The sequence below is a fragment of the Euprymna scolopes genome, chromosome 28, assembly GCF_053919585.1.
Source record: "Euprymna scolopes isolate OS-2025 chromosome 28, ASM5391958v1, whole genome shotgun sequence".
Lineage (NCBI taxonomy): Eukaryota > Metazoa > Mollusca > Cephalopoda > Sepiida > Sepiolidae > Euprymna > Euprymna scolopes.
In genome coordinates, this window is record NC_136509.1 from 96,620,960 (window position 1) to 96,641,594 (window position 20,635).

The 20,635-nt window shown below is 40.6% G+C and overlaps 70 non-coding genes across 70 annotated transcripts; all 70 read right to left on the bottom strand.

The window, feature by feature from the left end:
• Positions 1 to 56: 56 nt before the first annotated feature.
• On the bottom strand, positions 57 to 128 carry Trnae-uuc (transfer RNA glutamic acid (anticodon UUC)). Its single transcript has one exon. It is a non-coding gene; the product is annotated as a tRNA-Glu (tRNA).
• Positions 129 to 1,089: 961 nt separating this feature from the next.
• Positions 1,090 to 1,162, bottom strand: Trnak-uuu (transfer RNA lysine (anticodon UUU)). Its single transcript has one exon. It is a non-coding gene; the product is annotated as a tRNA-Lys (tRNA).
• A 443-nt stretch (positions 1,163 to 1,605) lies between these two features.
• On the bottom strand, positions 1,606 to 1,677 carry Trnae-uuc (transfer RNA glutamic acid (anticodon UUC)). Its single transcript has one exon. It is a non-coding gene; the product is annotated as a tRNA-Glu (tRNA).
• A 186-nt stretch (positions 1,678 to 1,863) lies between these two features.
• Positions 1,864 to 1,935, bottom strand: Trnae-uuc (transfer RNA glutamic acid (anticodon UUC)). Its single transcript has one exon. It is a non-coding gene; the product is annotated as a tRNA-Glu (tRNA).
• Positions 1,936 to 2,121: 186 nt separating this feature from the next.
• Positions 2,122 to 2,193, bottom strand: Trnae-uuc (transfer RNA glutamic acid (anticodon UUC)). The gene has a single exon. It is a non-coding gene; the product is annotated as a tRNA-Glu (tRNA).
• A 187-nt stretch (positions 2,194 to 2,380) lies between these two features.
• Positions 2,381 to 2,452, bottom strand: Trnae-uuc (transfer RNA glutamic acid (anticodon UUC)). Its single transcript has one exon. It is a non-coding gene; the product is annotated as a tRNA-Glu (tRNA).
• Positions 2,453 to 2,639: 187 nt separating this feature from the next.
• Positions 2,640 to 2,711, bottom strand: Trnae-uuc (transfer RNA glutamic acid (anticodon UUC)). The gene has a single exon. It is a non-coding gene; the product is annotated as a tRNA-Glu (tRNA).
• Positions 2,712 to 2,897: 186 nt separating this feature from the next.
• Positions 2,898 to 2,969, bottom strand: Trnae-uuc (transfer RNA glutamic acid (anticodon UUC)). The gene has a single exon. It is a non-coding gene; the product is annotated as a tRNA-Glu (tRNA).
• Positions 2,970 to 3,156: 187 nt separating this feature from the next.
• Positions 3,157 to 3,228, bottom strand: Trnae-uuc (transfer RNA glutamic acid (anticodon UUC)). The gene has a single exon. It is a non-coding gene; the product is annotated as a tRNA-Glu (tRNA).
• Positions 3,229 to 3,415: 187 nt separating this feature from the next.
• Trnae-uuc (transfer RNA glutamic acid (anticodon UUC)) lies at positions 3,416 to 3,487 on the bottom strand. The gene has a single exon. It is a non-coding gene; the product is annotated as a tRNA-Glu (tRNA).
• Positions 3,488 to 3,673: 186 nt separating this feature from the next.
• Trnae-uuc (transfer RNA glutamic acid (anticodon UUC)) lies at positions 3,674 to 3,745 on the bottom strand. Its single transcript has one exon. It is a non-coding gene; the product is annotated as a tRNA-Glu (tRNA).
• Positions 3,746 to 3,932: 187 nt separating this feature from the next.
• Trnae-uuc (transfer RNA glutamic acid (anticodon UUC)) lies at positions 3,933 to 4,005 on the bottom strand. The gene has a single exon. It is a non-coding gene; the product is annotated as a tRNA-Glu (tRNA).
• Positions 4,006 to 4,189: 184 nt separating this feature from the next.
• On the bottom strand, positions 4,190 to 4,261 carry Trnae-uuc (transfer RNA glutamic acid (anticodon UUC)). The gene has a single exon. It is a non-coding gene; the product is annotated as a tRNA-Glu (tRNA).
• Positions 4,262 to 4,448: 187 nt separating this feature from the next.
• On the bottom strand, positions 4,449 to 4,521 carry Trnae-uuc (transfer RNA glutamic acid (anticodon UUC)). Its single transcript has one exon. It is a non-coding gene; the product is annotated as a tRNA-Glu (tRNA).
• A 184-nt stretch (positions 4,522 to 4,705) lies between these two features.
• Trnae-uuc (transfer RNA glutamic acid (anticodon UUC)) lies at positions 4,706 to 4,777 on the bottom strand. The gene has a single exon. It is a non-coding gene; the product is annotated as a tRNA-Glu (tRNA).
• A 187-nt stretch (positions 4,778 to 4,964) lies between these two features.
• Positions 4,965 to 5,036, bottom strand: Trnae-uuc (transfer RNA glutamic acid (anticodon UUC)). Its single transcript has one exon. It is a non-coding gene; the product is annotated as a tRNA-Glu (tRNA).
• Positions 5,037 to 5,223: 187 nt separating this feature from the next.
• Positions 5,224 to 5,295, bottom strand: Trnae-uuc (transfer RNA glutamic acid (anticodon UUC)). Its single transcript has one exon. It is a non-coding gene; the product is annotated as a tRNA-Glu (tRNA).
• A 186-nt stretch (positions 5,296 to 5,481) lies between these two features.
• Trnae-uuc (transfer RNA glutamic acid (anticodon UUC)) lies at positions 5,482 to 5,553 on the bottom strand. Its single transcript has one exon. It is a non-coding gene; the product is annotated as a tRNA-Glu (tRNA).
• A 187-nt stretch (positions 5,554 to 5,740) lies between these two features.
• Positions 5,741 to 5,811, bottom strand: Trnae-uuc (transfer RNA glutamic acid (anticodon UUC)). Its single transcript has one exon. It is a non-coding gene; the product is annotated as a tRNA-Glu (tRNA).
• Positions 5,812 to 5,998: 187 nt separating this feature from the next.
• Trnae-uuc (transfer RNA glutamic acid (anticodon UUC)) lies at positions 5,999 to 6,070 on the bottom strand. The gene has a single exon. It is a non-coding gene; the product is annotated as a tRNA-Glu (tRNA).
• A 187-nt stretch (positions 6,071 to 6,257) lies between these two features.
• On the bottom strand, positions 6,258 to 6,329 carry Trnae-uuc (transfer RNA glutamic acid (anticodon UUC)). The gene has a single exon. It is a non-coding gene; the product is annotated as a tRNA-Glu (tRNA).
• Positions 6,330 to 6,774: 445 nt separating this feature from the next.
• On the bottom strand, positions 6,775 to 6,846 carry Trnae-uuc (transfer RNA glutamic acid (anticodon UUC)). Its single transcript has one exon. It is a non-coding gene; the product is annotated as a tRNA-Glu (tRNA).
• A 446-nt stretch (positions 6,847 to 7,292) lies between these two features.
• Positions 7,293 to 7,363, bottom strand: Trnae-uuc (transfer RNA glutamic acid (anticodon UUC)). The gene has a single exon. It is a non-coding gene; the product is annotated as a tRNA-Glu (tRNA).
• A 187-nt stretch (positions 7,364 to 7,550) lies between these two features.
• Positions 7,551 to 7,622, bottom strand: Trnae-uuc (transfer RNA glutamic acid (anticodon UUC)). Its single transcript has one exon. It is a non-coding gene; the product is annotated as a tRNA-Glu (tRNA).
• Positions 7,623 to 7,809: 187 nt separating this feature from the next.
• Trnae-uuc (transfer RNA glutamic acid (anticodon UUC)) lies at positions 7,810 to 7,882 on the bottom strand. Its single transcript has one exon. It is a non-coding gene; the product is annotated as a tRNA-Glu (tRNA).
• Positions 7,883 to 8,067: 185 nt separating this feature from the next.
• Trnae-uuc (transfer RNA glutamic acid (anticodon UUC)) lies at positions 8,068 to 8,139 on the bottom strand. The gene has a single exon. It is a non-coding gene; the product is annotated as a tRNA-Glu (tRNA).
• A 187-nt stretch (positions 8,140 to 8,326) lies between these two features.
• Trnae-uuc (transfer RNA glutamic acid (anticodon UUC)) lies at positions 8,327 to 8,398 on the bottom strand. The gene has a single exon. It is a non-coding gene; the product is annotated as a tRNA-Glu (tRNA).
• Positions 8,399 to 8,585: 187 nt separating this feature from the next.
• On the bottom strand, positions 8,586 to 8,657 carry Trnae-uuc (transfer RNA glutamic acid (anticodon UUC)). Its single transcript has one exon. It is a non-coding gene; the product is annotated as a tRNA-Glu (tRNA).
• A 186-nt stretch (positions 8,658 to 8,843) lies between these two features.
• Positions 8,844 to 8,915, bottom strand: Trnae-uuc (transfer RNA glutamic acid (anticodon UUC)). Its single transcript has one exon. It is a non-coding gene; the product is annotated as a tRNA-Glu (tRNA).
• A 187-nt stretch (positions 8,916 to 9,102) lies between these two features.
• On the bottom strand, positions 9,103 to 9,174 carry Trnae-uuc (transfer RNA glutamic acid (anticodon UUC)). The gene has a single exon. It is a non-coding gene; the product is annotated as a tRNA-Glu (tRNA).
• Positions 9,175 to 9,361: 187 nt separating this feature from the next.
• On the bottom strand, positions 9,362 to 9,433 carry Trnae-uuc (transfer RNA glutamic acid (anticodon UUC)). Its single transcript has one exon. It is a non-coding gene; the product is annotated as a tRNA-Glu (tRNA).
• Positions 9,434 to 9,620: 187 nt separating this feature from the next.
• Trnae-uuc (transfer RNA glutamic acid (anticodon UUC)) lies at positions 9,621 to 9,691 on the bottom strand. Its single transcript has one exon. It is a non-coding gene; the product is annotated as a tRNA-Glu (tRNA).
• Positions 9,692 to 9,878: 187 nt separating this feature from the next.
• On the bottom strand, positions 9,879 to 9,950 carry Trnae-uuc (transfer RNA glutamic acid (anticodon UUC)). The gene has a single exon. It is a non-coding gene; the product is annotated as a tRNA-Glu (tRNA).
• Positions 9,951 to 10,137: 187 nt separating this feature from the next.
• Trnae-uuc (transfer RNA glutamic acid (anticodon UUC)) lies at positions 10,138 to 10,209 on the bottom strand. The gene has a single exon. It is a non-coding gene; the product is annotated as a tRNA-Glu (tRNA).
• A 187-nt stretch (positions 10,210 to 10,396) lies between these two features.
• On the bottom strand, positions 10,397 to 10,468 carry Trnae-uuc (transfer RNA glutamic acid (anticodon UUC)). The gene has a single exon. It is a non-coding gene; the product is annotated as a tRNA-Glu (tRNA).
• A 186-nt stretch (positions 10,469 to 10,654) lies between these two features.
• Trnae-uuc (transfer RNA glutamic acid (anticodon UUC)) lies at positions 10,655 to 10,726 on the bottom strand. The gene has a single exon. It is a non-coding gene; the product is annotated as a tRNA-Glu (tRNA).
• A 445-nt stretch (positions 10,727 to 11,171) lies between these two features.
• Positions 11,172 to 11,243, bottom strand: Trnae-uuc (transfer RNA glutamic acid (anticodon UUC)). The gene has a single exon. It is a non-coding gene; the product is annotated as a tRNA-Glu (tRNA).
• Positions 11,244 to 11,430: 187 nt separating this feature from the next.
• On the bottom strand, positions 11,431 to 11,502 carry Trnae-uuc (transfer RNA glutamic acid (anticodon UUC)). Its single transcript has one exon. It is a non-coding gene; the product is annotated as a tRNA-Glu (tRNA).
• Positions 11,503 to 11,689: 187 nt separating this feature from the next.
• Trnae-uuc (transfer RNA glutamic acid (anticodon UUC)) lies at positions 11,690 to 11,761 on the bottom strand. Its single transcript has one exon. It is a non-coding gene; the product is annotated as a tRNA-Glu (tRNA).
• A 187-nt stretch (positions 11,762 to 11,948) lies between these two features.
• Positions 11,949 to 12,020, bottom strand: Trnae-uuc (transfer RNA glutamic acid (anticodon UUC)). The gene has a single exon. It is a non-coding gene; the product is annotated as a tRNA-Glu (tRNA).
• Positions 12,021 to 12,207: 187 nt separating this feature from the next.
• Trnae-uuc (transfer RNA glutamic acid (anticodon UUC)) lies at positions 12,208 to 12,278 on the bottom strand. Its single transcript has one exon. It is a non-coding gene; the product is annotated as a tRNA-Glu (tRNA).
• A 187-nt stretch (positions 12,279 to 12,465) lies between these two features.
• On the bottom strand, positions 12,466 to 12,537 carry Trnae-uuc (transfer RNA glutamic acid (anticodon UUC)). The gene has a single exon. It is a non-coding gene; the product is annotated as a tRNA-Glu (tRNA).
• Positions 12,538 to 12,724: 187 nt separating this feature from the next.
• Trnae-uuc (transfer RNA glutamic acid (anticodon UUC)) lies at positions 12,725 to 12,796 on the bottom strand. The gene has a single exon. It is a non-coding gene; the product is annotated as a tRNA-Glu (tRNA).
• Positions 12,797 to 12,983: 187 nt separating this feature from the next.
• Trnae-uuc (transfer RNA glutamic acid (anticodon UUC)) lies at positions 12,984 to 13,055 on the bottom strand. Its single transcript has one exon. It is a non-coding gene; the product is annotated as a tRNA-Glu (tRNA).
• Positions 13,056 to 13,242: 187 nt separating this feature from the next.
• Positions 13,243 to 13,314, bottom strand: Trnae-uuc (transfer RNA glutamic acid (anticodon UUC)). The gene has a single exon. It is a non-coding gene; the product is annotated as a tRNA-Glu (tRNA).
• Positions 13,315 to 13,501: 187 nt separating this feature from the next.
• On the bottom strand, positions 13,502 to 13,573 carry Trnae-uuc (transfer RNA glutamic acid (anticodon UUC)). Its single transcript has one exon. It is a non-coding gene; the product is annotated as a tRNA-Glu (tRNA).
• A 189-nt stretch (positions 13,574 to 13,762) lies between these two features.
• Positions 13,763 to 13,833, bottom strand: Trnae-uuc (transfer RNA glutamic acid (anticodon UUC)). Its single transcript has one exon. It is a non-coding gene; the product is annotated as a tRNA-Glu (tRNA).
• A 187-nt stretch (positions 13,834 to 14,020) lies between these two features.
• On the bottom strand, positions 14,021 to 14,092 carry Trnae-uuc (transfer RNA glutamic acid (anticodon UUC)). Its single transcript has one exon. It is a non-coding gene; the product is annotated as a tRNA-Glu (tRNA).
• Positions 14,093 to 14,280: 188 nt separating this feature from the next.
• Trnae-uuc (transfer RNA glutamic acid (anticodon UUC)) lies at positions 14,281 to 14,352 on the bottom strand. The gene has a single exon. It is a non-coding gene; the product is annotated as a tRNA-Glu (tRNA).
• Positions 14,353 to 14,539: 187 nt separating this feature from the next.
• Trnae-uuc (transfer RNA glutamic acid (anticodon UUC)) lies at positions 14,540 to 14,611 on the bottom strand. Its single transcript has one exon. It is a non-coding gene; the product is annotated as a tRNA-Glu (tRNA).
• A 187-nt stretch (positions 14,612 to 14,798) lies between these two features.
• On the bottom strand, positions 14,799 to 14,870 carry Trnae-uuc (transfer RNA glutamic acid (anticodon UUC)). The gene has a single exon. It is a non-coding gene; the product is annotated as a tRNA-Glu (tRNA).
• Positions 14,871 to 15,058: 188 nt separating this feature from the next.
• Trnae-uuc (transfer RNA glutamic acid (anticodon UUC)) lies at positions 15,059 to 15,129 on the bottom strand. Its single transcript has one exon. It is a non-coding gene; the product is annotated as a tRNA-Glu (tRNA).
• Positions 15,130 to 15,316: 187 nt separating this feature from the next.
• Positions 15,317 to 15,388, bottom strand: Trnae-uuc (transfer RNA glutamic acid (anticodon UUC)). Its single transcript has one exon. It is a non-coding gene; the product is annotated as a tRNA-Glu (tRNA).
• Positions 15,389 to 15,575: 187 nt separating this feature from the next.
• On the bottom strand, positions 15,576 to 15,647 carry Trnae-uuc (transfer RNA glutamic acid (anticodon UUC)). Its single transcript has one exon. It is a non-coding gene; the product is annotated as a tRNA-Glu (tRNA).
• A 187-nt stretch (positions 15,648 to 15,834) lies between these two features.
• On the bottom strand, positions 15,835 to 15,906 carry Trnae-uuc (transfer RNA glutamic acid (anticodon UUC)). Its single transcript has one exon. It is a non-coding gene; the product is annotated as a tRNA-Glu (tRNA).
• A 187-nt stretch (positions 15,907 to 16,093) lies between these two features.
• Trnae-uuc (transfer RNA glutamic acid (anticodon UUC)) lies at positions 16,094 to 16,165 on the bottom strand. The gene has a single exon. It is a non-coding gene; the product is annotated as a tRNA-Glu (tRNA).
• Positions 16,166 to 16,351: 186 nt separating this feature from the next.
• Positions 16,352 to 16,423, bottom strand: Trnae-uuc (transfer RNA glutamic acid (anticodon UUC)). The gene has a single exon. It is a non-coding gene; the product is annotated as a tRNA-Glu (tRNA).
• Positions 16,424 to 16,610: 187 nt separating this feature from the next.
• Trnae-uuc (transfer RNA glutamic acid (anticodon UUC)) lies at positions 16,611 to 16,682 on the bottom strand. Its single transcript has one exon. It is a non-coding gene; the product is annotated as a tRNA-Glu (tRNA).
• Positions 16,683 to 16,869: 187 nt separating this feature from the next.
• Trnae-uuc (transfer RNA glutamic acid (anticodon UUC)) lies at positions 16,870 to 16,941 on the bottom strand. Its single transcript has one exon. It is a non-coding gene; the product is annotated as a tRNA-Glu (tRNA).
• Positions 16,942 to 17,128: 187 nt separating this feature from the next.
• Trnae-uuc (transfer RNA glutamic acid (anticodon UUC)) lies at positions 17,129 to 17,200 on the bottom strand. The gene has a single exon. It is a non-coding gene; the product is annotated as a tRNA-Glu (tRNA).
• Positions 17,201 to 17,387: 187 nt separating this feature from the next.
• Trnae-uuc (transfer RNA glutamic acid (anticodon UUC)) lies at positions 17,388 to 17,459 on the bottom strand. Its single transcript has one exon. It is a non-coding gene; the product is annotated as a tRNA-Glu (tRNA).
• Positions 17,460 to 17,646: 187 nt separating this feature from the next.
• Positions 17,647 to 17,718, bottom strand: Trnae-uuc (transfer RNA glutamic acid (anticodon UUC)). Its single transcript has one exon. It is a non-coding gene; the product is annotated as a tRNA-Glu (tRNA).
• Positions 17,719 to 17,905: 187 nt separating this feature from the next.
• On the bottom strand, positions 17,906 to 17,977 carry Trnae-uuc (transfer RNA glutamic acid (anticodon UUC)). Its single transcript has one exon. It is a non-coding gene; the product is annotated as a tRNA-Glu (tRNA).
• Positions 17,978 to 18,682: 705 nt separating this feature from the next.
• On the bottom strand, positions 18,683 to 18,754 carry Trnae-uuc (transfer RNA glutamic acid (anticodon UUC)). The gene has a single exon. It is a non-coding gene; the product is annotated as a tRNA-Glu (tRNA).
• Positions 18,755 to 18,941: 187 nt separating this feature from the next.
• On the bottom strand, positions 18,942 to 19,013 carry Trnae-uuc (transfer RNA glutamic acid (anticodon UUC)). The gene has a single exon. It is a non-coding gene; the product is annotated as a tRNA-Glu (tRNA).
• Positions 19,014 to 19,200: 187 nt separating this feature from the next.
• On the bottom strand, positions 19,201 to 19,272 carry Trnae-uuc (transfer RNA glutamic acid (anticodon UUC)). Its single transcript has one exon. It is a non-coding gene; the product is annotated as a tRNA-Glu (tRNA).
• A 187-nt stretch (positions 19,273 to 19,459) lies between these two features.
• Positions 19,460 to 19,531, bottom strand: Trnae-uuc (transfer RNA glutamic acid (anticodon UUC)). Its single transcript has one exon. It is a non-coding gene; the product is annotated as a tRNA-Glu (tRNA).
• Positions 19,532 to 19,718: 187 nt separating this feature from the next.
• On the bottom strand, positions 19,719 to 19,790 carry Trnae-uuc (transfer RNA glutamic acid (anticodon UUC)). Its single transcript has one exon. It is a non-coding gene; the product is annotated as a tRNA-Glu (tRNA).
• Positions 19,791 to 19,977: 187 nt separating this feature from the next.
• Positions 19,978 to 20,049, bottom strand: Trnae-uuc (transfer RNA glutamic acid (anticodon UUC)). The gene has a single exon. It is a non-coding gene; the product is annotated as a tRNA-Glu (tRNA).
• Positions 20,050 to 20,236: 187 nt separating this feature from the next.
• Trnae-uuc (transfer RNA glutamic acid (anticodon UUC)) lies at positions 20,237 to 20,308 on the bottom strand. The gene has a single exon. It is a non-coding gene; the product is annotated as a tRNA-Glu (tRNA).
• Between the last annotated feature and the right edge of the window lie 327 nt (positions 20,309 to 20,635).

Sequence of the window (20,635 nt, forward strand, 5' to 3'; positions counted from 1 at the left end):
ATTGACTTCAATACAGTTGTTGTTTATGTTACTGGTTACAAACGAAAAATAATACGTTCCCACACCGGGAATCGAACCCGGGCCGCCTGGGTGAAAGCCAGGAATCCCAACCACTAGACCATATGGGAGTCCGCTGCCATCAAATCGAAAGCACATCTTATCAAAATCATACCAAACAGTGCAGCAGCTGAACAAAACTTTGTGTAATAAGCTTCCAAGATAAAACAACCGCTGCAAACATAACAAAAATGCTTGGAAATTTGACATCCATACAGTTGTTGTTTATGTTACTGTTTACACACGAAAAAAAATACGTTCCGTCACCAGGAATCAGACACGGGCCGCCTGGGTGAAAGCCAGGAATCCTAACCACTAGACCATATGGGAGAACGCTGCCACCAAATCGAAAGCGGATCTTATCAAAATCATACCTAACAGAGCAGCAGCTGAACAAAACTTTGTGTAATAAGCTTCCAAGATAAAACAACCGCTGCAAACATATTAAAAATGCTTTGAAAATTGACTTCAATACAGTTGTTGTTTATGTTACTGGTTACAAACGAAAGATAATACGTTCTCACACCGGGAATCGAACCCTGCAGCCTGGGTGAAAGCCAGGAATCCTAACAGCTTAACCATATGGGAGAACGCTGCCATCAAATCGAAAGCACACCTTTCAAAATCATACCTAACAGAGCAGCAGCTGAACAAAACGTTGTGTAATAAGCTTCCAAGATAAAACAACCGCTGCTAACATATTAAACATGCTTGGAAAATTTACTTCAATACAGTTGATGTTTATGTTACTGGTTACAAACGAAAAATAATACGTGCCCACAACCGGAATCGAACCCGGGCAGCCTGGGTGAAAGCCAGGAATCCTAACCACTGGATCATATGGGAGAACGCTGTCATCAAATCGAAAGTACATCTTATCAAAATCATACCTAACAGAGCAGCAGCTGAACAAAACTTTGTGTAATAAGCTTCCAAGATAAAACAAGCGTTGCAAACATAATAAAATGCTTGGAAATTTGACTTCAATACAGTTGTTGTTTATGTTACTGGTTACAAACGAAAACTAATACGTTCCCACACCGGGAATCGAACCCGAGCTTCCTGGGTAAAAGCCAGAAATCCTAACCACTAGACCATATGGAGAACGCTGCCATCAAATAGAAAGCACATCTTATCAAAATCATACCTAACAGAGCAGCAGCTTAACAAAACTTTGTGTAATAAGCTTCAAAGACAAACAACCGCTGCAAACATATTAAAAATGCTTGGAAATTTGACTTCAATACAGTTGTTGTTTATGTTACTGGTTACAAACGAAAAATAATACGTTCCCACACTCGGAATCGAACCCGGGCAACCGGGGTGAAAGCCAGGAATCCTAACCACTAGACCATATGGGAGAACGCTGCCATCAAATCGAAAGCACATCTTATCAAAATCATACCTTACAGAGCAGCAGCTGAACAAAACTTTGTGTAATAAGCTTCCAAGATAAAACAAGCGCTGCAAACATAAAAAAAATGCTGTGAAATTTGACTTCAATACAGTTGTTATTTATGTTACTGGTTACAAACGAAAAATAATACGTTCCCACACCGGGAATCGAACTCGGGCCGCCTTGGTGAAAGCCAGGAATCCTAACCACTAGACCATATGGGAGAACGCTGCCATCAAATAGAAAGCACATCTTATCAAAATCATACCTAACAGAGCAGCAGCTGAACAAAACTTTGTGTAATAAGCTTCCAAGATAAAACAAGCGCTGCAAACATAAAAAAATGCTTGGAAATTTGACTTCAATACAGTTGTTGTTTATGTTACTGGTTACAAACGAAAAATAATACGTTCCCACACCGGGAATCGAACCCGGGCCGCCTGGGTGAAAGCCAGGAATCCTAACCACTAGACCATATGGGAGAACGCTGCCATCAAATAGAAAGCACATCTTATCAAAATCATACCTAACAGAGCAGCAGCTGAACAAAACTTTGTGTAATAAGCTTCAAAGACAAACAGCCGCTGCAAACATATTAAAAATGCTTGGAAATTTTACTTCAATACAGTTGTTGTTTATGTTACTGGTTACAAACGAAAAATAATACGTTCCCACACCGGGAATCGAACCCGGGCCGCCTGGGTGAAAGCCAGGAATCCTAACCACTAGACCATATGGGAGAACGCTGTCATCAAATCGAAAGCACATCTTATCAAAATCATGCCTAACAGAGCAGCAGCTGAACAAAACTTTGTGTAATAAGCTTCCAAGATAAAACAAGCGCTGCAAACATAAAAAAAATGCTTGGAAATTTGACTTCAATACAGTTGTTATTTATGTTACTGGTTACAAACGAAAAATAATACGTTCCCACACCGGGAATCGAACCCGGGCCGCCTGGGTGAAAGCCAGGAATCCTAACCACTAGACCATATGGGAGAACGCTGCCATAAATTCGCAAGATCATCTTATCAAAATCATACCTAACAGAGCAGCAGCTGAACAAAACTTTGTGTAATAAGCTTCCAAGATAAAACAAGCACTGCAAACATAAAAAAAATGCTTGGAAATTTGACTTCAATACAGTTGTTGTTTAGCTTACTGGTTACAAACGAAAAATAATACGTTCCCACACCGGAATTCGAACCCGGGCCGCCTGGGTGAAAGCCAGGAATCCTAACCACTAGACCATATGGGAGTACGCTGCCATCAAATCGAAAGCACATCTTATAAACATCATACCTAACAGAGCAGCAGCTGAACAAAACTTTGTGTAATAAGCTTCAAAGATAAAACAAGCGCTGCAAACATAAAAAAATGCTTGGAAATTTGACTTCAATACAGTTGTTGTTTATGTTACTGGTTACAAACGAAAAATAATACGTTCCCACACCGGGAATCGAACCCGGGCCGCCTGGGTGAAAGCCAGGAATCCTAACCACTAGACCATATGGGAGAACGCTGCCATCAAATCGAAAGCACATCTTATCAAAATCATGCCTAACAGAGCAGCAGCTGAACAAAACTTTGTGTAATAAGCTTCCAAGATAAAACAAGCGCTGCAAACATAAAAAAAATGCTTGGAAATTTGACTTCAATACAGTTGTTATTTATGTTACTGGTTACAATCGAAAAATAATACGTTCCCACACCGGGAATCGAACCCGGGCCGCCTGGGTGAAAGCCAGGAATCCTAACCAGTAGACGATATGGGAGAACGCTGCCATCTATTCGCAAGCACATCTTTTCAAAATCATACCTAACAGAGCAGCAGCTGAACAAAACTTTGTGTAATAAGCTTCCAAGATAAAACCAGCACTGCAAACATAAAAAAAATGCTTGGAAATTTGACTTCAATACAGTTGTTGTTTAGCTTACTGGTTACAAACGAAAAATAATTCGTTCCCACACCGGAATTCGAACCCGGGCAACCTGGGTGAAAGCCAGGAATCCTAACCACTAGACCATATGGGAGTACGCTGCCATCAAATCGAAAGCACATCTTATAAACATAATACCTAACAGAGCAGCAGCTGAACAAAACTTTGTGTAATAAGTTTCCAAGATAAAACAAGCGCTGCAAACATAAAAAAATGCTTGGAAATTTGACTTCAATACAGTTGTTGTTTATGTTACTGGTTACAAACGAAAAATAATACGTTCCCACACCGGGAATCGAACCCGGGCCGCTTGGGTGAAAGCCAGGAATACTAACCACTAGACCATATGGGAGAACGCCGCAATCAAATCGAAAGCACATCTTATCAAAATCATACCTAACAGAGCAGCAGCTGAACAAAACTTTGTGTAATAAGCTTCAAAGATAAAACAAGCGCTGCAAACATAAAAAAAATGCTTGGAAATTTGACTTCAATACAGTTGTTGTTTATGTTACTGGTTACAAACGAAAAATAATACGTTCCCACACCGGGAATCGAACCCGGGCCGCCTGGGTGAAAGCCAGGAATCCTAACCACTAGACCATATGGAGAACGCTGCCATAAATAGAACGCACATCTTATCAAAATCATACCTAACAGAGCAGCAGCTGAACAAAACTTTGTGTAATAAGCTTCAAAGATAAAACAAGCGCTGCAAACATATTAAAAATGCTTGGAAATTTGACTTCAATACAGTTGTTGTTTATGTTACTGGTTACAAACGAAAAATAATACGTTCCCACACCGGGAATCGAACCCGGGCCGCCTGGGTGAAAGCCAGGAATCCTAACCACTAGACCATATGGGAGAACGCTGCCATCAAATCGAAAGCATATCTTATCAAAATCATACCCAACAGAGCAGCAGCTGAACAAAACTTTGTGTAATAAGCTTCCAAGATAAAACAAGCGCTGCAAACATAAAAAAAATGCTTGGAAATTTGACTTCAATACAGTTGTTGTTTATGTTACTGGTTACAAACGAAAAATAATACGTTCCCACACCGGGAATCGAACCCGGGCCGCCTGGGTGAAAGCCAGGAATCCTAACCACTAGACCATATGGAGAACGCTGCCCTCAAATAGAAAGCACATTTTATCAAAATCATACCTAACAGAGCAGCAGCTGAACAAAACTTTGTGTAATAAGCTTCAAAGACAAACAACCGCTGCAAACGTATTAAAAATGCTTGGAAATTTGACTTCAATACAGTTGTTGTTTATGTTACTGGTTACAAACGAAAAATAATACGTTCCCACACCGGGAATCGAACCCGGGCCGCCTGGGTGAAAGCCAGGAATCCTAACCACTAGACCATATGGGAGAACGCTGCCATCAAATAGAAAGCACATCTTATCAAAATCATACCTAACAGAGCAGCAGCTGAACAAAACTTTGTGTAATAAGCTTCCAAGATAAAACAAGCGCTGCAAACATAAAAAAAATGCTTGGAAATTTGACTTCAATACAGTTGTTATTTATGTTACTGGTTACAAACCGAAAATAATACGTTCCCACACCGGGAATCGAACCCGGGCCGCCTGGGTGAAAGCCAGGAATCCTAACCACTAGACCATATGGGAGAACGCTGCCATCAAATAGAAAGCACATCTTATCAAAATCATACCTAACAGAGCAGCAGCTGAACAAAACTTTGTGTAATAAGCTTCCAAGATAAAACAAGCACTGCAAACATAAAAAAAATGCTTGGAAATTTGACTTCAATACAGTTGTTGTTTAGCTTACTGGTTACAAACGAAAAATAATACGTTCCTACACCGGAATTCGAACCCGGACCGCCTGGGTGAAAGCCAGGAATCCTAACCACTAGACCATATGGGAGTACGCTGCCATCAAATCGAAAGCACATCTTATAAAAATCATACCTAACAGAGCAGCAGCTGAACAAAACTTTGTGTAATAAGCTTCCAAGTCAAAACAAGCGCTGCACACAAAAAAAAATGCTTGGAAATTTGACTTCAATACAGTTGCTGTTTATGTTACTGGTTACAAACGAAAAATAATACGTTCCCACACCGGGAATCGAACCCGGGCCGCCTTGGTGAAAGCCAGGAATCCTAACCACTAGACCATATGGGAGAACGCTGCAATCAAATCGAAAGCACATCTTATCAAAATCATACCTAACAGAGCAGCAGCTGAACAAAACTTTGTGTAATAAGCTTCCAAGATAAAACAACCGCTGCAAACATAATAAAAATGCTTGGAAATTTGACTTCAATACAGTTGTTGTTTATGTTACTGGTTACAAACGAAAAATAATACGTTCCCACACCGGAATCGAACCCGGGCCGCCTGGGTGAAAGCCAGGAATCCTAACCACTAGACCATATGGGAGAACGCTGCCATCCAATCGAAAGCACATCTTATCAAAATCATACCTAACAGAGCAGCAGCTGAACAAAACTTTGTATAATAAGCTTCCAAGATAAAACAAGCGCTGCAAACATAAAAAAAATGCTTGGAAATTTGACTTCAATACAGTTGTTGTTTATGTTACTGGTTACAAACGAAAAATAATACGTTCCCACACCGGGAATCGAACCCGGGCCGCCTGGGTGAAAGCCAGGAATCCTAACCACTAGACCATATGGGAGAACGCTGCCATCAAATCGAAAGCACATCTTATCAAAATCATACCTAACAGAGCAGCAACTGAAAAAAACTTTGTGTAATAAGCTTCAGAGATAAAACAACCGCTGCAAACATATAAAAAATGCTTGGAAATTTGACTTCAATATAGTTGTTGTTTATGTTACTGGTTACAAACGAAAAATAATACGTTCCCACACCGGGAATCGAACCCGGGCCGCTTGGGTGAAAGCCAGGAATCCTAACCACTAGACCATATGGGAGAACGCTGCCATCAAATCGAAAGCACATCTTATCAAAATCATACCTAACAGAGCAGCAGCTGAACAAAAAGTTGTGTAATAAGCTTCAAAGATAAAACAAGCGCTGCAAACATAAAAAAAATGCTTGGAAATTTGACTTCAATACAGTTGTTGTTTATGTTACTGGTTACAAACGAAAAATAATACGTTCCCACACCGGGAATCGCACCCGGGCCCCTGGGTTAAAGCCAGGAATCCTAACCACTAGACCATATGGGAGAACGCTGCCATAAAATAGAGCGCACATCTTATCAAAATCATACCTAACAGAGCAGCAGCTGAACAAAACTTTGTGTAATAAGCTTCAAAGATAAAACAACCGCTGCAAACATATTAAAAATGCTTGGAAATTTGACTTCAATACAGTTGTTGTTTATGTTACTGGTTACAAACGAAAAATAATACGTTCCCACACCGGGAATCGAACCCGGGCCGCCTGGGTGAAAGCCAGGAATCCTAACCACTAGACCATATGGGAGAACGCTGCCATCAAATCGAAAGCACATCTTATCAAAATCATACCCAACAGAGCAGCAGCTGAACAAAACTTTGTGTAATAAGCTTCCAAGATAAAACAAGCGCTGCAAACATAAAAAAAAGGCTTGGAAATTTGACTTCAATACAGTTGTTGTTTATGTTACTGGTTACAAACGAAAAATAATACGTTCCCACACCGGGAATCGAAGCCGGGCAGCCTGGGTGAAAGCCAGGAATCCTAACCAGTAGACCATATGGGAGAACGCTGCCATCAAATCGAAAGCACATCTTATCAAAATCATACCTAACAGAGCAGCAGCTTAACAAAACTTTGTGTAATAAGCTTCAAAGATAAAACAAGCGCTGCAAACATAAAAAAAATGCTTGGAAATTTGAGATCAATACGGTTGTTGTTTATGTTACTGGTTACAAACGAAAAATAATACGTTCCCACACCGGGAATCGAACCCGGGCCCCTGGGTGAACGCCAGGAATCCTAACCACTAGACCATATGGGAGAACGCTGCCATCAAATAGAACGCACATCTTATCAAAATCATACCTAACAGAGCAGCAGCTGAACAAAACTTTGTGTAAACAGCTTCAAAGATAAAACAACCGCTGCAAACATATTAAAAATGCTTGGAAATTTGACTTCAATACAGTTGTTGTTTATGTTACTGGTTACAAACGAAAAATAATACGTTCCCACACCGGGAATCGAACCCGGGCCGCCTGGGTGAAAGCCAGGAATCCTAACAACTTGACCATATGGGAGAACGCTGCCATCAAATCGAAAGCACATCTTATCAAAATCATACCCAACAGAGCAGCAGCTGAACAAAACTTTGTGTAATAAGCTTCCAAGATAAAACAAGCTCTGCAAACATAAAAAAAATGCTTGGAAATTTGACTTCAATACAGTTGTTGTTTATGTTACTGGTTACAAACGAAAAATAATACGTTCCCACACCGGGAATCGAACCCGGGCCGCCTGGGTGAAAGCCAGGAATCCTAACCACTAGACCATATGGAGAACGCTGCCATCAAATAGAAAGCACATCTTATCAAAATCATACCTAACAGAGCAGCAGCTGAACAAAACTTTGTGTAATAAGCTTCAAAGATAAAACAACCGCTGCAAACATATTAAAAATGCTTGGAAATTTGACTTCAATACAGTTGTTGTTTATGTTACTGGTTACAAACGAAAAATAATACGTTCCCACACCGGGAATCGAACCCGGGGCGCCTGGGTGAAAGCCAGGAATCCTAACCACTAGACCATATGGGAGAACGCTGCCATCAAATCGAAAGCACATCTTATAAAAATCATACCTAACAGAGCAGCAGCTGAACAAAACTTTGTGTAATAAGCTTCCAAGATAAAACAAGCGCTGCAAACATAAAAAAAATGCTTGGAAATTTGACTTCAATACAGTTGTTATTTATGTTACTGGTTACAAACGAAAAATAATACGTTCCCACACCGGGAATCGAACCCGGGCCGCCTGGGTGAAAGCCAGGAATCCTAACCACTAGACCATATGGGAGAACGCTGCCATCAAATCGAAAGCACATCTTATCAAAATCATACTTAACAGAGCAGCAGCTGAACAAAACTTTGTGTAATAAGCTTCCAAGATAAAACAAGCACTGCAAACATAAAAAAAATGCTTGGAAATTTGACTTCAATACAGTTGTTGTTTATGTTACTGGTTACAAACGAAAAATAATACGTTCCCACACCGGAATTCGAACCCGGGCCGCCTGGGTGAAAGCCAGGAATCCTAACCACTAGACCATATGGGAGTACGCTGCCATCAAATCGAAAGCACATCTTATAAAAATCATACCTAACAGAGCAGCAGCTGAACAAAACTTTGTGTAATAAGCTTCCAAGATAAAACAAGCGCTGCAAACATAAAAAAATGCTTGGAAATTTGACTTCAATACAGTTGTTGTTTATGTTACTGGTTACAAACGAAAAATAATACGTTCCCACACCGGAATTCGAACCCGGGCCGCCTGGGTGAAAGCAAGGAATCCTAACCACTAGACCATATGGGAGAACGCTGCCATCTAATAGAAAGCACATCTTATCAAAATCATACCTAACAGAGCAGCAGCTGAACAAAACTTTGTGTAATAAGCTTCAAAGATAAAACAACCGCTGCAAACATATTAAAAATGCTTGGAAATTTGACTTCAATACAGTTGTTGTTTATGTTACTGGTTACAAACGAAAAATAATACGTTCCCACACCGGGAATCGAACCCGGGCCGCTTGGGTGAAAGCCAGGAATCCTAACCACTAGACCATATGGGAGAACGCTGCCATCAAATCGAAAGCACATCTTATCAAAATCATACCTAACAGAGCAGCAGCTGAACAAAACTTTGTGTAATAAGCTTCCAAGATAAAACAAGCGCTGCAAACATAAAAAAAATGCTTGGAAATTTGACTTCAATACAGTTGTTGTTTATGTTACTGGTTACAAACGAAAAATAATACGTTCCCACACCGGGAATCGCACCCGGGCCGCCTGGGTGAAAGCCAGGAATCGTAACCACTAGACCATATGGGAGAACGCTGCAATCAAATCGAAAGCACATCTTATCAAAATCATACCTAACAGAGCAGCAGCTGAACAAAACTTTGTGTAATAAGCTTCCAAGATAAAACAAGCGCTGCAAACATAAAAAAAATGCTTGGAAATTTGAGATCAATACAGTTGTTGTTTATGTTACTGGTTACAAACGAAAAATAATACGTTCCCACACCGGGAATCGCACCCGGGCCGCTGGGTGAAAGCCAGGAATCCTAACCACTAGACCATATGGGAGAACGCTGCCATACTATCGAAAGCACATCTTATCAAAATCATACCTAACAGAGCAGCAGCTGAACAAAACTTTGTGTAATAAGCTTCCAAGATAAAACAAGCGCTGCAAACATAATAAAAATGCTTGGAAATTTGACTTCAATACAGTTGTTGTTTATGTTACTGGTTACAAACGAAAAATAATACGTTCCCACACCGGGAATCGAACCCGGGCCGCCTGGGTGAAAGCCAGGAATCCTAACCACTGGACCATATGGGAGAACGCCGCTATCAAATAGAAAGCACATCTTATCAAAATCATACCTAACAGAGCAGCAGCTGAACAAAACTTTGTGTAATAAGCTTCCAAGATAAAACAAGCGCTGCAAACATAAAAAAAATGCTTGGAAATTTGACTTCAATACAGCTGTTGTTTTTGTTTCTGGTTACAAACGAAAAATAATACGTTCCCACACCGGATATCGAACCCGGGCCGCCTGGGTGAAAGCCAGGAATCCTAACCACTAGACCATATGGGAGAACGCTGCCATCAAATCGAAAGCACATCTTATCAAAATCATACCTAACAGAGCAGCAGCTGAACAAACCTTTGTGTAATAAGCTTCCAAGATAAAACAACCGCTGCAAACATAAAAAAAATGCTTGGAAATTTGACTTCAATACAGTTGTTATTTATGTTACTGGTTACAAACGAAAAATAATACGTTCCCACACCGGGAATCGAACCCGGGCCGCCTGGGTGAAAGCCAGGAATCCTAACCACTAGACCATATGGGAGAACGCTGCCATGAAATCGAAAGCACATCTTATCAAAATCATACCCAACAGAGCAGCAGCTGAACAAAACTTTGTGTAATAAGCTTCCAAGATAAAACAAGCGCTGCAAACATAAAAAAAATGCTTGGAAATTTGACTTCAATACAGTTGTTGTTTATGTTACTGGTTACAAACGAAAATAATACGTTCCCACACCGGGAATCGAACCCGGGCCGCCTGGGTGAAAGCCAGGAATCCTAACCACTAGACCATATGGGAGAACGCTGCAATCAAATCGAAAGCACATCTTATCAAAATCATACCGAACAGAGCAGCAGCTGAAAAAACTTTGTGTAATAAGCTTCCAAGATAAAACAACCGCTGCAAACATAACAAAAATGCTTGGAAATTTGACTTCAATACAGTTGTTGTTTATGTTACTGGTTAAAAACGAAAAATAATACGTTCCCACACAAGGAATAAGACCCGGGCCGCCAGGGTGAAAGCCAGGAATCCTTACAACTAGACCATATGGGAGTACGCTGCCATAAAATAGAAAGCACATCTTATCAAAATCATACCTAACAGAGCAGCAGCTGAACAAAACTTTGTGTAATAAGCTTCCAAGATAAAACCAGCGCTGCAAACATAATAAAAATGCTTGGAAATTTGACTTCAATACAGTTGTTGTTTATGTTACTGGTTACAAACGAAAAATAATACGTTCCCACACCGGGAATCGAACCCGGGCCGCCTGGGTGAAAGCCAGGAATCCTAACCACTAGACAATATGGGAGAACGCTGCCATCAAATCGAAAGCACATCTTATCAAAATCATACCTAACAGAGCAGCAGCTGAACAAAACTTTGTGTAATAAGCTTCAAAGATAAAACAACCGCTGCAAACATATTAAAAATGCTTGGAAATTTGACTTCAATACAGTTGTTGTTTATGTTACTGGTTACAATCGAAAAATAATACGTTCCCACACCGGGAATCGAACCCGGGCCGCCTGGGTGAAAGCCAGGAATCCTAACCACTAGACCATATGGGATAACGCTGCCATCAAATCGAAAGCACATCTTATCAAAATCATACCTAACAGAGCAGCAGCTGAACAAAACTTTGTGTAATAAGCTTCAAAGATAAAACAACCGCTGCAAACATATTAAAAATGCTTGGAAATTTGACTTCAATACAGTTGTTGTTTATGTTACTGGTTACAAACGAAAAATAATACGTTCCCACACCGGGAATCGAACCCGGGCCGCCTGGGTGAAAGCCAGGAATCCTAACCACTAGACCATATGGGAGAACGCTGCCATCAAATCGAAAGCACATCTTATCAAAATCATACCCAACAGAGCAGCAGCTGAACAAAACTTTGTGTAATAAGCTTCCAAGATAAAACAAGCGCTGCAAACATAAAAAAAAGGCTTGGAAATTTGACTTCAATACAGTTGTTGTTTATGTTACTGGTTACAAACGAAAAATAATACGTTCCCACACCGGGAATCGAAGCCGGGCAGCCTGGGTGAAAGCCAGGAATCCTAACCACTAGACCATATGGGAGAACGCTGCCATCAAATCGAAAGCACATCTTATCAAAATCATACCTAACAGAGCAGCAGCTTAACAAAACTTTGTGTAATAAGCTTCAAAGATAAAACAAGCGCTGCAAACATAAAAAAAATGCTTGGAAATTTGAGATCAATACAGTTGTTGTTTATGTTACTGGTTACAAACGAAAAATAATACGTTCCCACACCGGGAATCGAACCCGGGCCCCTGGGTGAAAGCCAGGAATCCTAACCACTAGACCATATGGGAGAACGCTGCCATCAAATAGAACGCACATCTTATCAAAATCATACCTAACAGAGCAGCAGCTGAACAAAACTTTGTGTAAACAGCTTCAAAGATAAAACAACCGCTGCAAACATATTAAAAATGCTTGGAAATTTGACTTCAATACAGTTGTTGTTTATGTTACTGGTTACAAACGAAAAATAATACGTTCCCACACCGGGAATCGAACCCGGGCCGCCTGGGTGAAAGCCAGGAATCCTAACCACTAGACCATATGGGAGAACGCTGCCATCAAATCGAAAGCACATCTTATCAAAATCATACCTAACAGAGCAGCAGCTGAACAAAACTTTGTGTAAACAGCTTCCAAGATAAAACAACCGCTGCAAACATAATAAAAATGCTTGGAAATTTTACTTCAATACAGTTGTTGTGTATGTTACTGGTTACAAACGAAAAATAATACGTTCCCAACCCGGGAATCGAACCCGGGCCGCCTGGGTGAAAGCCAGGAATCCTAATCACTAGACCATATGGGAGAACGCTGCCATCAAATCGAAAGCACATCTTATCAAAATCATACCTAACAGAGCAGCAGCTGAACAAAACTTTGTGTAATAAGCTTCCAAGATAAAACAAGCGCTGCAAGCATAAAAAAAATGCTTGGAAATTTGACTTCAATACACTTATTGTTTATGTTACTGGTTACAAACGAAAAATAATACGTTCCCACACCGGGAATCGAACCCGGGCCGCCAGGGTGAAAGCCAGGAATCCTAACCACTAGACCATATGGGAGAACGCTGCCATCAAATAGAACGCACATCTTATCAAAATCATACCTAACAGAGCAGCAGCTGAACAAAACTTTGTGTAATAAGCTTCCAAGATACAACAAGCGCTGCAAACATAAAAAAAATGCTTGGAAATTTGACTTCAATACAGTTGTTGTTTATGTTACTGGTTACAAACGAAAAATAATACGTTCCCACACCGGGAATCGAACCCGGGCCGCCTGGGTGAAAGCCAGGAATCCTAACCACTAGACCATATGGGAGAACGCTGCCATCAAATCGACAGCACATCTTATCAAAATCATACCTAACAGAGCAGCAGCTGAACAAAACTTTGTGTAATAAGCTTCCAAGATACAACAAGCGCTGCAAACATAAAAAAAATGCTTGGAAATTTGACTTCAATACAGTTGTTGTTTATGTTACTGGTTACAAACTAAAAATAATACGTTCCCACACCGGGAATCGAACCCGGGCCGCCTGGGTGAAAGCCAGGAATCCTAACCACTAGACCATATGGGAGAACGCTGCCATCAAATCGAAAGCACATCTTATCAAAATCATACCTAACAGAGCAGCAGCTGAACAAAACTTTGTGTAATAAGCTTCCAAGATAAAACCAGCGCTGCAAACATAAAAAAAAAATGCTTGGAAATTTGACTTCAATACAGTTGTTGTTTATGTTACTGGTTACAAACGAAAAATGATACGTTCCCACACCGGGAATCGAACCCGGGCGCCTGGGTGAAAGCCAGGAATCGTAACCACTAGACCATATGGGAGAACGCTGCCATCAAATCGAAAGCACATCTTATCAAAATCATACCTAACAGAGCAGCAGCTGAACAAAACTTTGTGTAAACAGCTTCCAAGATAAAACAACCGCTGCTAACATAATAAAAATGCTTGGAAATTTGACTTCAATACAGTTGTTGTTTATGTTACTGGTTACAAACGAAAAATAATACGTTCCCAACCCGGGAATCGAACCCGGGCCGCCTGGGTGAAAGCCAGGAATCCTAACCACTAGACCATATGGGAGAACGCTGCCATCAAATCGAAAGCACATCTTATCAAAATCATACCTAACAGAGCAGCAGCTGAACAAAACTTTGTGTAATAAGCTTCAAAGATAAAACAAGCGCTGCAAGCATAAAAAAAAAAGCTTGGAAATTTGACTTCAATACACTTGTTGTTTATGTTACTGGTTAGAAACGAAAAATAATACGTTCCCACACCGGGAATCGAACCCGGGCCGCCTGGGTGAAAGCCAGGAATCCTAACCACTAGACCATATGGGAGAACGCTGCCATCAAATAGAACGCACATCTAATCAAAATCATACCTAACAGAGCAGCAGCTGAACAAAACTTTGTGTAATAAGCTTCAAAGATAAAACAAGCGCTGCAACCATATTAAAAATGCTTGGAAATTTGACTTCAATACAGTTGTTGTTTATGTTACTGGTTACAAACGAAAAATAATACGTTCCCACATCGGGAATCGAACCCGGGCCGCCTGGGTGAAAGCCAGGAATCCTAACCACTAGACCATATGGGAGAACGCTGCCATCAAATCGAAAGCACATCTTATCAAAATCATACCTAACAGAGCAGCAGCTGAACAAAACTTTGTGTAATAAGCTTCCAAGATACAACAAGCGCTGCAAACATAAAAAAAATGCTTGGAAATTTGACTTCAATACAGTTGTTGTTTATGTTACTGGTTACAAACTAAAAATAATACGTTCCCACACCGGGAATCGAACCCGGGCCGCCTGGGTGAAAGCCAGGAATCCTAACCACTAGACCATATGGGAGAACGCTGCCATCAAATCGAAAGCACATCTTATCAAAATCATACCTAACAGAGCAGCAGCTGAACAAAACTTTGTGTAATAAGCTTCCAAGATAAAACCAGCGCTGCAAACATAAAAAAAAATGCTTGGAAATTTGACTTCAATACAGTTGTTGTTTATGTTACTGGTTACAAACGAAAAATGATACGTTCCCACACCGGGAATCGAACCCGGGCGCCTGGGTGAAAGCCAGGAATCGTAACCACTAGACCATATGGGAGAACGCTGCCATCAAATCGAAAGCACATCTTATCAAAATCATACCTAACAGAGCAGCAGCTGAACAAAACTTTGTGTAAACAGCTTCCAAGATAAAACAACCGCTGCTAACATAATAAAAATGCTTGGAAATTTGACTTCAATACAGTTGTTGTTTATGTTACTGGTTACAAACGAAAAATAATACGTTCCCAACCCGGGAATCGAACCCGGGCCGCCTGGGTGAAAGCCAGGAATCCTAACCACTAGACCATATGGGAGAACGCTGCCATCAAATCGAAAGCACATCTTATCAAAATCATACCTAACAGAGCAGCAGCTGAACAAAACTTTGTGTAATAAGCTTCAAAGATAAAACAAGCGCTGCAAGCATAAAAAAAAAGCTTGGAAATTTGACTTCAATACACTTGTTGTTTATGTTACTGGTTAGAAACGAAAAATAATACGTTCCCACACCGGGAATCGAACCCGGGCCGCCTGGGTGAAAGCCAGGAATCCTAACCACTAGACCATATGGGAGAACGCTGCCATCAAATAGAACGCACATCTAATCAAAATCATACCTAACAGAGCAGCAGCTGAACAAAACTTTGTGTAATAAGCTTCAAAGATAAAACAAGCGCTGCAACCATATTAAAAATGCTTGGAAATTTGACTTCAATACAGTTGTTGTTTATGTTACTGGTTACAAACGAAAAATAATACGTTCCCACATCGGGAATCGAACCCGGGCCGCCTGGGTGAAAGCCAGGAATCCTAACCACTAGACCATATGGGAGAACGCTGCCATCAAATCGAAAGCACATCTTATCAAAATCATACCTAACAGAGCAGCAGCTGAACAAAACTTTGTGTAATAAGCTTCCAAGATACAACAAGCGCTGCAAACATAAAAAAAATGCTTGGAAATTTGACTTCAATACAGTTGTTGTTTATGTTACTGGTTACAAACGAAAAATAATACGTTCCCACACCGGGAATCGAACCCGGGCCGCCTGGGTGAAAGCCAGGAATCCTAACCACTAGACCATATGGGAGAACGCTGCCATCAAATAGAAAGCACATCTTATCAAAATCATACCTAACAGAGCAGCAGCTGAACAAAACTTTGTGTAATAAGCTTCAAAGATAAAACAACCGCTGCAAACATAAAAAAATGCTTGGAAATTTGACTTCAATACAGTTGTTGTTTATGTTACTGGTTACAAACGAAAAATAATACGTTCCCACACCGGGAATCGAACCCGGGCCGCCTGGGTGAAAGCCAGGAATCCTAACCACTAGACCATATGGGAGAACGCTGCCATCAAATCGAAAGCACATCTTATCAAAATCATACCTAACAGAGCAGCAGCTGAACAAAACTTTGTGTAATAAGCTTCCAAATAAAACAAGCGCTGCAAACATAAAAAAAAATGCTTGGAAATTGGACGTCAATACAGTTGTTGTTTATGTTACTGGTTACAAACGAAAAATAATACGTTCCCACACCGGGAATCGAAGCCGGGCCGCCTGGGTGAAAGCCAGGAATCCTAACCACTAGACCATATGGGAGAACGCTGCCATCAAATCGAAAGCACATCTTATCAAAATCATACCAAACAGAGCAGCCGCTGAACAAAACTTTGTGTGATAAGCTTCAAAGATAAAACAACCGCTGCAAACATATTAAAAATGCTTGGAAATTTGACTTCAATACAGTTGTTGTTTATGTTACTGGTTACCAACGAAAAATAATACGTTCCCACACCGGGAATCGAACCCGGGCCGCCTGGGTGAAAGCCAGGAAACCTAACCACTAGACAATATGGGAGAACGCTGCCATCAAATAGAACGCACATCTTATCAAAATCATACCTAACAGAGCAGCAGCTGAACAAAACTTTGTGTAATAAGCTTCCAAGATAAAACCAGCGCTGCAAACATAAAAAAAATGCTTGGAAATTTGACTTCAATACAGTTGTTGTTTATGTTACTGGTTACAAACGAAAAATAATACGTTCCCACACCGGGAATCGAACCCGGGCCGCCTGGGTGAAAGCCAGGAATCCTAACCACTAGACCATATGGGAGAACGCTGCCATCAAATCGACAGCACATCTAATCAAAATCATACCTAACAGAGCAGCAGCTGAACAAAACTTTGTGTAATAAGCTTCAAAGATAAAACAAGCGATGCAACCATATTAAAAATGCTTGGAAATTTGACTTCAATACAGTTGTTGTTTATGTTACTGGTTACAAACGAAAAATAATACGTTCCCACATCGGGAATCGAACCCGGGCCGCCTGGGTGAAAGCCAGGAATCCTAACCACTAGACCATATGGGAGAACGCTGCCATCAAATCGAAAGCACATCTTATCAAAATCATACCTAACAGAGCAGCAGCTGAACAAAACTTTGTGTAATAAGCTTCCAAGATACAACAAGCGCTGCAAACATAAAAAAAATGCTTGGAAATTTGACTTCAATACAGTTGTTGTTTATGTTACTGGTTACAAACGAAAAATAATACGTTCCCACACCGGGAATCGAACCCGGGCCGCCTGGGTGAAAGCCAGGAATCCTAACCACTAGACCATATGGGAGAACGCTGCCATCAAATAGAAAGCACATCTTATCAAAATCATACCTAACAGAGCAGCAGCTGAACAAAACTTTGTGTAATAAGCTTCCAAGATAAAACAAGCGCTGCAAACATAAAAAAAATGCTTGGAAATTTGACTTCAATACAGTTGTTGTTTATGTTACTGGTTACAAACGAAAAATAATACGTTCCCACACCGGGAATCGAACCCGGGCCGCCTGGGTGAAAGCCAGGAATCCTAACCACTAGACCATATGGGAGAACGCTGCCATCAAATCGAAAGCACATCTTATCAAAATCATACCAAACAGAGCAGCAGCTGAACAAAACTTTGTGTGATAAGCTTCAAAGATAAAACAACCGCTGCAAACATATTAAAAATGCTTGGAAATTTGACTTCAATACAGTTGTTGTTTATGTTACTGGTTACCAACGAAAAATAATACGTTCCCACACCGGGAATCGAACCCGGGCTGTCTGGGTGAAAGCCAGGAATCCTAACTACTAGACAATATGGGAGAACGCTGCCATCAAATAGAACGCACATCTTATCAAAATCATACCTAACAGAGCAGCAGCTGAACAAAACTTTGTGTAATAAGCTTCCAAGATAAAACAAGCGCTGCAAACATAAAAAATATGCTTGGAAATTTGACTTCAATACAGTTGTTGTTTATGTTACTGGTTACAAACGAAAAATAATACGTTCCCACACCGGGAATCGAACCCGGGCCGCCTGGGTTAAAGCCAGGAATCCTAACCACTAGACCTTATGGGAGAACGCTGCCATCAAATCGAAAGCACATCTTATCAAAATCATACCTAACAGAGCAGCAGCTGAACAAAACTTTGTGTAATAAGCTTCCAAGATAAAACAAGCGCTGCAAACATTAAAAAAATGCTTGGAAATTTGACTTCAATACAGTTGTTGTTTATGTTACTGGTTACAAACGAAAAATAATACGTTCCCACACCGGGAATCGAACCCGGGCCGCCTGGGTGAAAGCCAGGAATCCTAACCACTAGACCATATGGGAGAACGCTGCCATCAAATCGAAAGCACATCTTATCAAAATCATACCTAACAGAGCAGCAGCTGAACAAAACTTTGTGTCATAAGCTTCAAAGATAAAACAAGCGCTGCAAACATAAAAAAAATGCTTGGAAATTTGACTTCAATACAGTTGTTGTTTATGTTACTGGTTACAAACGAAAAATAATACGTTCCCACACCGGGAATCGAACCCGGGCCGCCTGGGTGAAAGCCAGGAATCCTAACCACTAGACAATATGGGAGAACGCTGCCACCAAATAGAAAGCACATCTTATCAAAATCATACCTAACAGAGCAGCAGCTGAACAAAACTTTGTGTAATAAGCTTCAAAGATAAAACAAGCGCTGCAAACATAAAAAAAATGCTTGGAAATTTGACTTCAATACAGTTGTTGTTTATGTTACTGGTTACAAACGAAAAATAATACGTTCCCACACCGGGAATCAAACCCGGGCCGCCTGGGTGAAAGCCAGGAATCCTAACCACTAGACCATATGGGAGAACGCTGCCATCAAATCGAAAGCACATCTTATCAAAATCATACCTAACAGAGCAGCAGCTGAACAAAACTTTGTGTAATAAGCTTCCAAGATAAAACAAGCGCTGCAAACATAAAAAAAATGCTTGGAAATTGGACTTCAATACAGTTGTTGTTTATGTTACTGGTTACCAACGAAAAATAATACGTTCCCACACCGGGAATCGAACCCGGGCCGCCTGGGTGAAAGCCAGGAATCCTAACCACTAGACCATATGGGAGAACGCTGCCATCAAATCGAAAGCACATCTTATCAAAATCATACCTAACAGAGCAGCAGCTGAACAAAACTTTGTGTAATAAGCTTCGAAGATAAAACAAGCGCTGCAAACATAAAAAAAATACTTGGAAATTTGACTTCAATACAGTTGTTGTTTATGTTACTGGTTACAAACGAAAAATAATACGTTCCCACACCGGGAATCGAACCCGGGCCGCCTGGGTGAAAACCAGGAATCCGAACCACTAGACCATATGGGAGAACGCTGCCATCAATTAGAAAGCACATCTTATCAAAATCATACCTAACAGAGCAGCAGCTGAACAAAACTTTGTGTAATAAGCTTCAAAGATAAAACAACCGCTGCAAACATAAAAAAAATGCTTGGAAATTTGACTTCAATACAGTTGTTGTTTATGTTACTGGTTACAAACGAATAATAATACGTTCCCACACCGGGAATCGAACCCGGGCCGCCTGGGTGAAAGCCAGGAATCCTAACCACTAGACCATATGGGAGAACGCTGCCATCAAATCGAAAGCACATCTTATCAAAATCATACCTAACAGAGCAGCAGCTGAACAAAACTTTGTGTCATAAGCTTCAAAGATAAAACCAGCGCTGCAAACATAAAAAAAATGCTTGGAAATTTGACTTCAATACAGTTGTTGTTTATGTTACTGGTTACAAACGAAAAATAATACGTTCCCATACCGGGAATCGAACCCGGGCCGCCTGGGTGAAAGCCAGGAATCCTAACCACTAGACCATATGCGAGAACGCTGCTATCAAATCGAAAGCACATCTTATCAAAATCATACCTAACAGAGCAGCAGCTGAACAAAACTTTGTGTAATAAGCTTCCAAGATAAAACAACCGCTGCAAACATAATAAAAATGCTTGGAAATTTGACTTCAATACAGTTGTTGTTTATGTTACTGGTTACAAACCAAAAATAATATGTTCCCAACCCGGGAATCGAACCCGGGCCGCATGGGTGAAAGCTAGGGATCCTAACCACTAGACCATATGAGAGTACGCTGCCAGCAAATCTTATCAAAATCATACCTAACAGAGCAGCAGCTGAACAAAACTTTGTGTAA